This window comes from Manduca sexta, chromosome 26 (genome assembly GCF_014839805.1).
Source record: "Manduca sexta isolate Smith_Timp_Sample1 chromosome 26, JHU_Msex_v1.0, whole genome shotgun sequence".
NCBI classification, from domain to species: Eukaryota; Metazoa; Arthropoda; class Insecta; order Lepidoptera; family Sphingidae; genus Manduca; species Manduca sexta.
In genome coordinates, this window is record NC_051140.1 from 18,045,507 (window position 1) to 18,054,767 (window position 9,261).

Here is a 9,261-nt window from a genome sequence, read left to right on the forward strand (position 1 = left end):
TTCTGCTTATTCCCGAAAGGGGAAAAACTGCCGTTATTCTAGCCACTAAAATTAGCCTTATGTTATATATATTGCCCACTGCTGACGGGACTCCCCTAATATTGAGAAGGTTTATGATTTTTAGGGCTTAGTCCACCACTCTAGTGATTGGCAGACTTCACACACCTTTGAAATTTTTGTGGAAAATTCACAAGTAGGTTTGCTTCCAACATTTTCCTTCACCGTTGATGCGAATGATGAGTGAATAATCAATACACGCATAATTTCGAAACATCAAAGGTTTGTGCCTTGGGTTTTGAATTTACAGACCTTTAATTCGGTAGTCCATTTCATTCCTAACTTCCCTAAATCAGAGGTTTGTGGCTTAGGTTTTGGACCTACAGACCAACTTGGTAATCCATTTTATTCCTAACTAGGCTGCCGTCGCTCACTCTTTGAAGCGACTATTTATTGAAATTCTTCTCATGATTACTTTTAAAAATAAATATAAATTATAACTAAGATATTTATTTCTGAACATCACAGCGTAGCAGATTTCTGTATCCCTTCAAAGGTACTTTTTAATCAAGTTACAGAAACATTTCAAGTTGAATTGGATACGTACTTCTACGACTTCCTTAAACGGTTCTATTTCAACTGATTTAAAAATAGTGCCACCTTTTACACTAAGTTAGCTTTCGTTTGCGGCCTTATGCAAGTCACAGGGAGGCAGTGTAAGTGTGTGTGACATTTGGACGGAGGACAAGGTCAAGAGGAAACGACAAATCCGTAACCCGATAAACTGCATAAATTACGAACGTCACTGGACGAAACACAAAGGCGAAAAGTGGGTTCCATGGTTGCGCCTCTACCTACCCATTCGGAGATAAGGCGTGATGTTTGTGTACCAAAAAAGAACCAAATCAGCTGTTTTTACATTCGAAATATTTTAATTTTAAAATATCCTAAATCCTTTAAAATGCATTGTATTGTCGAAGCAGTAAGTTATCTGTCCAATATACTTACAGAAATATCGTCCAATATGCTGTATTAAATCGTCAGTTATTTACACAGTGCAGTAAAGCGCATCCGGCGACATAGCTATATGGATTTCGTCCTGACGTATTATCGTTGGTATTCTCTTGCCGGTTAAATTTTTAATTTTATGGTGGTAGAATAAAATGTATTACGAGATGGTGTAATATTTAGAAAAGTATTTATATATCCACATAATTTTATTGCAGCCCAAATTTTATATTAGCTTTTGTTCGCTGATCATCTCGCTCAAAGGCTTTCCTGCAACAAACGGCATTTAGAACTACGTCTACTTATTTGGAGATTTCAACCAGATCCGTTCGAAGTTTTAGCATTTTCTTCTAACAAACACCGAAATTTACAAACATAATTGATACACACTCAGGCCTTTATCTCCGGAGGGGTAGGTAGAGGCGCATCTGGTGCACCCACTTCTCGTCATGCGTATTCCGTCCCATGTGATAGAGGGTGAGATTATCGCCATAACGGACACAAATTCCAGAATCTGTCCTATATAGAAAAACCTAATGTCACTTTGCCCGACCTGGGAATCGAACCCTAGACCGCACTAAACTCGTACCATAATATTAAAAAAACAATAAATAAACTACAGTTCATCATAAAATGAGAGAGAAAAAAGCCGGTCGTACTGGGTGCGTTGCGTTTACTGTTTCCAATTTTAGTGCGAGTTTGTTACGCAATCAAGGGTTCTGTAGGCGTAAGTTATGGCTCGCCATTGTTGTTCATACAAAGGCTAATTTGCAAACAAGTGTACTTGTTAATGAATTGGAATATAGTCAACTGATTCATTTTGTAGGTATGCAAGTTACGAGATCCAGCGGTAAAGATAAAGTGCTGGTAAATTAATTTATTTATTTTGGTCCACAAACAGCACATTATATCACATTTTATCACACAGGTTATATTGTGAAAAATTATACGGGCGTATACAGCTTTGTCTATAATAAAGAGAGGCAAAACATAAATTAATCGACAACATTACATAAACAAAATGACTTCCATACTTATAATAAAAATAAACTACAATTAAAATTAACCAGTAAAATTAAACAAAATTCAAACATCAAATAAATAAACAGGTGTAATGTGCAAATTATGGGGACACCATAGAGGACATACAACGTATCGAAGATATTATTATTAAGTTTATTAATCGTCTAAATAAATAAAGTAATAAGTCATTTAGAGAACGTGTTTCAGCATCCTATACTTGACATATTTTAAAATTAAAAAATAATCGTAATAAATGTGTGAATTGTTGTTATTGTTGTTTATTGCGTTCCCTCTTATTTTTAAGTTTGCATATCCATATTTTCTCTGGTATTTCAAGTCTAGCGCGTTAATAAACATGTATCAACGACGTTTGGTTTAATCTGAAAATACGTAGCTAAAGTCGAGAGGTCGGCATAATTGTGTCGATTGGATAATTATCTTTTGCCAATCGATATCCGGCGATAGCTTAGTTGGGAGTGGAACGGACTGCCGAGACGAATATACGCAGGTTCAAAACCCAAGGCCACGTCACTGTTCTAAAGTTATGTGTGTATTTTTTGGGAATTATCGCTTGCTTGATGAAGAAAAACATCGTAAGGAAAACTGCATATTGAAAATGTTCTCTATAAGAATTTTGAGGGTATGTGAACTTTGCCAATTTGCACTAGGCCATCGTGGAGGACTAAATTCGAATCCCTCTCAGTAGTAGAGGAGGTCTGTGCTTAGTAGTTGTACAGTATATAATACACATGCACCCCCCGAAGTGGTAGGGAGACATTATTATAATAGTATATACTTAGTCTGGCCATAAATACTGTTACACTTAATTATAAAAAAATATTACATTTGAATTTCGAATCTGTCATTTTTATACGATTGTTCATTGTGTTTTCTCATTTTGGCGCCAATACATTGTAAAATATTTTGCGATATTAAAATGGTGTGGGGTGATAAAGAGAACCGAATCGCTGTGATAGCATTACACAAAGTAGGTATGGAGCCAAATGCAATTTTTAAAACTCTCCATACACTTGGTATTAGTAAAATGTTTGTGTACCGGGCTATTAATAGGTACAATGAGACCTCCTCTGTTTGTGACAGAAAAGATCTGGCCGTCCACGTAGTGTTCGTACGAAAAAGGTGGTCAAAGCAGTAAGGGAAAGAATTCGAAGAAATCCTGTCCGAAAGCAAAAGATTTTATCTCGGGAAATGAAGATAGCACCTAGAACCATGTCGCGTATTTTAAAAGATGACTTAGGACTTGCAGCCTATAAGAGACGCACTGGCCATTTCTTAACTGATAATTTAAAGAAGAATAGGGTGGTAAAATCGAAACAACTACTGAAGCGGTACGCAAAGGGAGGTCACAGAAAAATTTTGTTTACGGATGAGAAAATTTTTACAATTGAGCAACATTTTAACAAACAAAATGACCGTATTTATGCTCAAAGCTCTAAGGAAGCTTCCCAATTAGTCGACAGAGTGCAACGTGGACATTATCCGACTTCAGTGATGGTTTGGTGGGGTGTTAGCTATGAAGGAGTGACTGAGCCATATTTTTGTGAAAAGGTATCAAAACATCGGCACAAGTGTATCAAGATACCATTCTTGAGAAGGTAGTTAAGCCCCTTAACATCACCATGTTCAATAACCAAGTATGGTCCTTCCAGCAAGACTCGGCGCCGGGTCATAAAGCTCGGTCCACGCAGTCTTGGTTGGAATCGAACGTTTCGGACTTCATCAGAGCTGAAGACTGGCCGTCGTCTAGTCCCGATCTTAATCCGCTGGATTATGATTTGTGGTCAGTTTTAGAGAGTACAGCTTGCTCTAAACGCCATGATAATTTGGAGTCCCTAAAACAATCTATACGATTGGCAGTGAAGAATTTTCCCATGGAAAGAGTGCGTGCTTCTATTGATAACTGGCCTCATCGTTTAAAGGACTGTATTGCAGCCAATGGAGACCACTTCGAATAAGCTTTTTATATTTTTAATTGTTTTATATTTATGTATTAAACTGACACACTGTAAAAGTAATAAATGTTATTTGCAGTTAACAATTTTCTTTTTTCTTTATTACAATATTTATGGCAAGACTAGGTATTATAATCGATACCCTATCTGAGTAGTTGACGTCATTTCACTTACCATCAAGTAGAGTAGACTATAGAGTCATTCTGTTGTGACGTTATAGAAAAAGTCACAATTTTAATCTATGATGTATCAATAATATTATATTCTCACTTATAAATACGTAAAGTTAATATAAATATACCAGGGTAAGATTTTATCAATTTGAATGAGCCATTGACCTACATATTTTTTCATACGTTACATTTACATGCTAATTATAAATAATAATTACGTAGAATGCATTAAAAAGTGAATAAAACGTTTTATTGTTTCCTTTTTTGTGTTAATTTGAATTATTTAGATTGCTAAAATTGTTGTATTACTGTTAAAATCGCAAATTTATTCATCATTATACGTACAAAAATACAGATCTAGATAAATAAAATGTCCGTTACGCATGTAATGTCGTAATTTAGTAAAATAGTTATTATTTTATTTAAAATATTGTAAAATTTAGGTTGTGTGAAAAATTATTCATGAGTCATTTTGATAATGTTATACCTTAAAATGCAATGAGGATAAACGACACGTTCCTATTTTAATAAAAATCGCATCGTAATAAACTAAAATACTGGTTAGAGATTTAAATTTCGAACGAATAATAAACAAAGATATAATATATAAAGATATAGATATATAAAGATATTATGATAATTAAAAAGTTTTAATTTGTTTTTTTTTTGTATTTTTAATATGTTTTATTCTGCTAAGGAAAACTTTTGTATCAGTTTATGCCAGTATATCGGTATTATGACTACCATACTACGTATTATTATTATAACTTTAAGAAACCAAAATTAAGAAGGGTATGCTACGGTGGTTTAGGCATTTGGAGAGAATAGATGATAGGAGATTGACAAATAGGATTTATAAGGCGAATGTGGATGGAAGAGCCAGAAAGGGTTAACCGCACCGACCTTCGAATGTCAGATATCTGACAATCTTAGCAAAGGCCAGGTCAAATGAAGGTGGAGTAAGCGAGAATCGTGCATAGTGGCAATCCATAGCCTCTGCCTACCCCTATGGGATAGATACGTGATACTATGTATGTAAGTTTAAGAAAATAAGTTCTGATAACACACGCACCCGCTTATACCTTACACCAACGGCCGTTCTGACTAAACGGAACTTAAATTGAAGAGCGGCGACTTTTAATGACGGTTCCCAAACGCGTTTCGGAATGATCTCATCGATGCACAGTTGCACCCTATACGGTATAGCTATAAAAATAACGAGACGAGTAAGTCCTGCTCTCCCTGCTCATAAAGCGAAAGGGTCATTCCATAAAATTTGGGCCCGAATCTGGATTCAGTGCTCAACATGGCGGTAGGCTCACTCCTTATAACATGATGTGATGTGATATGATGTGACATGTAGAGAAATGTTTGCACTGTTTGGCATGACATTGGCAAAAATTTGGAATTTCGATATTAATAATTGGTTTAAGGGACTGTTTCGCAATGTTAAGTAAATATAATTCGGCAGTTAATGTATATCTGCTAATGTTATTGCACAAAAGAAAATCGAAAAAAATCTCTGCCCTATAGGAATGAAATTATTAATTAGTTACCGACTCCAAAATTGTTAACCAGTATTTAGGTAATGTTGAATTATGTTTTAGTTTTTAGCAACTTTTTTGGCAAATAACTTTTTTGTACGTTAATTCAAACATTGACCACAATAGATAAGAGCATCGTAGAGCCGTCAAAGTCGTCAGTGGAGACATGTGTCATGGCGGCCGGCCTACGTGACCAGAATGGACGCCTCGCCGGCTATAATGGGTGGATTGTTTCACAATAACCTTGTGATGATTAACATTTGCAAGTTTAGTATAAATGTATCCTTAGGTACGTTTTATGAGATGGATTTGTAACTTTGATATTTTTGTTGTCCAGTCTCGGTGGCGTTGTATTGTAAGAAGACTACCACGTTGAGGTCTCATGTTTGATGCCTGGGTCCAGCGAAGGGACTTTTTCTGCTCGATATTAGCACTAGATCAGCGTGGTGGACTAAGACCTAATCCATCTCACTAGCAGAGGAGGCCCGTGCCCAGCAGTGGGACAGTATATATAATACAGGACTAATATTATTATATAAGCCCTAAGTTTGGAATAATGCTCAATAAATTGCAATTGGCTCACCCCATTACATGAGACCTACCATAGTTGGAATGTAGGTATGTTACACCTTAATCTACCTTTAAGAATAATAAAACTCGTCACGATGCTACGTCTATACCTAAATATAAAATAATATGGATAATACTATAAATTCCGAAGTACTTTTTCCTTGTGATATGGGACGTATTTTTGTTTGAAGGAATTTACCAGTCGATGTTATACCTGCTGGATAGTGAACACTGATTTTTACCACTCCTCAATCTAATGTGGGATCGGGAGAACATTTCAAACATGTAGAAAGGATTTAGCTAATATGACCTTCTTGATGTAAATTGTAACACTGACTCCATATTGACAGGCTAAAACTAGAATTATCGACTTAATAATCACGCGTGAAATCCCGAGAAGGGAAGTAACAACCAATGGCAAGACGCTTTAATTAAAACGTTATGATATTTTATTGCTACACTTCAATGAAATCTATGAGGAAAATTTTTACAAGTGCACGTCGGTTTAAAAGGAATCATTGCGCATGTGTAAAAATAAGTTTACAGTTAAACAGAGTTAACTGGAACTGTAACATTTTACATAAATAAATCCATGAATCGCTTGATTGTAAAGACTCATTCATACAATCGTCTTGTTGGTGGTAGGATATATTATATATCTGCCCGGATAGGGACCACCGTGCACATGGTTTTAAAAGCTGCTATAGTGGCCCACGTAAGTGTCGTGTTGCGGGATCAGCCGGTGTATATTCGGTTCCAACAGGCCGGCATAATTGTGTCGACTGCCGAGGGGTAATCATTTCTCGGTAGTTGACATTCTATTGAACCCCACACTTACTATCTGCTGTATATAAAAAAAATCGTCATTGGAATTTCCATATTAATAATTGGTTTAAGGGGCTGTTTCGCAATCTTAAAGTAAATGTATTTTGCCAGTAAATGTATATCTGTTAATGCTGAATTGTCATTGTCATTAATTTAAGAGTTTGACTTTTGTATTTGGTTGTCTTATATTAAATTCGATGATTGGCGTTTCTCAGACATCGAAAAACAAGCCCTAAGACCATATCGGGCATAAATTTCAGAGGCCAGGCACTTACAAAGTAGAAAATCCCTTACTTTACCCGACTTGTGATTCAAACTCCGGACTTCAGGTCAGGCGTACCACGAAAGCAATAAAACTACGCAACCAAGCCATTATCCTCCTTCACTATAAAATAAATATTAAATCCAGTTTCTCCGAGTTCACTGAAATATCTTGATCCCACCTTTTAATAAAGTCCGGCCAATATGCAACACCTAAATCCGAGCGTGACCTCTACACGGTCACATTGCCACCCAAAATTGTTCAAGACAAACAATTTTTGCACTTCCCTTCTTTACGTAAGACAATTTGGCTAATCCCACGCTGAATTGATTAGAAAATTGTTTGGAATTCTTCAAATGCACCTAAAATTTATATATCCTTATTTAACAGCGACTATCACCCTACGCTTTGGAAAATGTTTGTGGGTGGTAACAAATCCAGGAAATTTGTGATTAGATAACATTTTTATATATTGTGAATTGTGCACAAAATTATGCTTGTTTCCTTTTGATAATTGTGATTGTTGGAATTTATAAATTTTGTGAATTATGCTAATTCTGAAATTAACGAATTCGTTAATATTATTTTAGACAAAGATATATTTGACTTGCAAACCTCAGATAATTTTTCTTTTTTCTATTTTTGGCGATTCATAAAAAACTTAAGGTTTACAAAACTGGGGGCGATAATTCGCGTAGCTATGGATTTCTATAGGGGAGAAAATCTGGCGGGAGCAAACAAAAAACATAACCTCACCGATTTCAGCAAAAGACCTGCACCACGCGAGGCCTTTGTTAGCTCAAGGCTTTTTCTAGGGTAGACGAAGATGTTCTAAAGTGGGTGATACCTACCTACCTTCCCTCCCTAGGTACACCCATGAAACAATGTTGCTATTTTACTAGTAGACTCTGGTCAGACTTTTGATAATCTACGAATCGAGTTCTCAAGTATACAATATTGCTTCATGTTTTTTTTTACTAGAACAGTAGCAACAATGGTTATAAATGACTTCGAAAAGTATGTATAATGGGTCCCAAAATGTAATATAAAACTTCGTCTTGGTTGTAACCTATTACTTTATTTTTCTTGAAGCTGGTTTTGAAATCGATCAAAAGCTAACTCTAGGAACTTCTATAGCCAGAATTGCAACAAAATCTAACATTTTTTTTTCTTCTAGTACGTTTATTTATATTTTTCTATGGTTATAAACGAAATTGCCGCGCCTAAGGCGGAGCACGCACGTACGGCAAATTACATTCTAATGACGCGCGAGAATTCTCACGATCGTTTTTATCTATACGCGTGTAAATATTTGAGTACACTGTAATTAGAAACATGTGTGGAAGATGATTATGGTGATTTTGATTAATTATAGGGTCAGATATGTTCGAGAATATAGATATGCATAAGAACATTCACACGTAAACGTATGACGCAGGTTCATTACAATAGAGGTAGGTACAGTACCAACTAGAAACTACGGCCAATTTTTTTTCCGCTGTGAGGCTATTAAATCATAATAGTCCAAAAATATCAGGCAACAATATTTTTCAAATATAAGATCTCGTATAAATTGTAGAGTTCCTCATTTACAAGTTGCTAGAAATGGGAATCGATCCCAGAACCTCACGGCTATAAGCTCAAGTAGCTTGCTGTATCGCCATTTTCAATAAACGACCCAATGGCTTTATTCGATCTATCACAAAAATGGACCAATCGGAACAAGTGAGTTATTTTGATTGGTTCATTCTCGGAATCTGATTGAAGATTGAGATCGGGATTGTATATTGAAAACGTTGTATATTAAACATATTATATAATCAGTAACAAAAGAACTTATAGTGATAGGTGTTCACAGTTTCCTGTTCTATTTATACCGTAAATAA

General features: G+C 35.6%; 1 protein-coding gene across 1 annotated transcript in view; it reads right to left on the minus strand.

Moving 5' to 3' along the window:
- LOC115453190 (four and a half LIM domains protein 2) overlaps positions 1–9,261 on the minus strand; it is a 195,810-nt gene that overhangs the window by 154,951 nt on the left and 31,598 nt on the right. The window lies entirely within an intron of this gene.